Source organism: Myotis brandtii, unplaced genomic scaffold, assembly GCF_000412655.1.
Source record: "Myotis brandtii unplaced genomic scaffold, ASM41265v1 scaffold422, whole genome shotgun sequence".
NCBI classification, from domain to species: Eukaryota; Metazoa; Chordata; class Mammalia; order Chiroptera; family Vespertilionidae; genus Myotis; species Myotis brandtii.
Genome location: NW_005366171.1, coordinates 907,721 through 909,072, shown reverse-complemented (window position 1 = coordinate 909,072; position 1,352 = coordinate 907,721). Strand labels below are relative to the sequence as shown.

General features: G+C 38.5%; 1 pseudogene across 1 annotated transcript; it reads left to right on the top strand.

Annotated features, from left to right (window-relative positions):
* The first annotated feature begins 222 nt into the window (after positions 1-222).
* On the top strand, positions 223-948 carry LOC106727417 (annotated as a pseudogene). The gene has a single exon (XR_001363598.1). The product of XR_001363598.1 is annotated as an olfactory receptor 10A3-like (transcript).
* The last annotated feature ends 404 nt before the right edge of the window (positions 949-1,352 follow it).

The following is a 1,352-nucleotide window of genomic DNA, read 5'->3' as shown; positions in this document are numbered from 1 at the left end:
AAGTTGGAAAGCCATCTGTTGTTATTTGGTACTTTTAAAACAAGATTTCTGAGTTAAAAATTCTTCAATTCTTCATTTGTATTTGAAAGATATATTGTTCTAATATATTGGCCATTCTCAAAATTGCCAATTTGAAGACCTGTCAAAGTGAGCTCATCATTTCATCTTCTGGCAAGAATTTCAAATTCAGCTCTTGGACAGTGACTTCATAATTAACATTCAATGTTGATAAAAAACAGTATCTACTCCCCTACCAAAATGAAAAGGCAGAATCAAAGCTCTGTGGTTGAATTCATCCTCTTGGGCTTTTCTAACTTTCCTGAGCTCCAAGTTTCTCCTGGGGGCAATGGCTTATGACAGATTTGCTGCAATCTGCCATCCTCTGAGCTACCCAATGCTTATGAACAAAAGGGTTTTCATGAAATTACTAATGTTCTCATGGGTCTCAGGGGTCATGGTGGCTACTGTGCAGACTACGTGGGTTTTTAGTTTTCCCTTTTGTGGCTGCAATAAACTCAATCATCTCTTCTGTGAGACACCCCCAGTGCTGGAGCTTGCATGTGCAGACACCTTTTTGTTTGAAATCTATGCATTCACTGGCACCATTTTGATCGTCATGGTTCCTTTCTTGTTGATACTCTTGTCTTACATTCGAATCCTCTTTGCCATCCTGAAGATGCCATCAACCACTGGGAGGCAAAAGGCCTTTTCCACCTGTGCCTCCCATCTCACGTCTGTCACCCTCTTCTATGGCACAGCCAGTATGACTTACTTACAGCCCAAATCTGGCTACTCCCCAGAAACCAAGAAACTGATGTCATTGGCTTACACATTGCTTACACCTCTGCTGAATCCACTGATCTACACCTTGCGAAACAGTGAGATGAAAAGAGCTTTGATGAAATTCTGGCGAAGAAGAGTAGATTTGCACACATTCTGACTGTGCTGGGAAGCCACGCAATATTTGGTGATTGCTTGACTAAAATCTATTTTAATTCAATAAATGGCCAAACAATCTGCATTTCTTGGTATGAATATGCTTATTTGGTTGAGTTTTTGAAATTCAATTACATATTAGGGCTACTTCCTTAATATTATTAATAGTGTACAGCTGTCATTCATTTTTCTAGATATAAAAGTTTTCATAACATATAATACAACTGATAAATTTGTTTATTAGTTCCTCCATTGTAATTATCCAAATCATTACTGAATTACTAAAATGAAGCTTCAATGAAACCTCTTTCTTATGTTCTTATGTACTGATGTTTTATTTTTGTACTAGAGGCCTGGTGCATGAAATTTGTGCATGGGGGTGTGTGTCCCTCAGTCCAGCCTGCACCCTCTCCAAT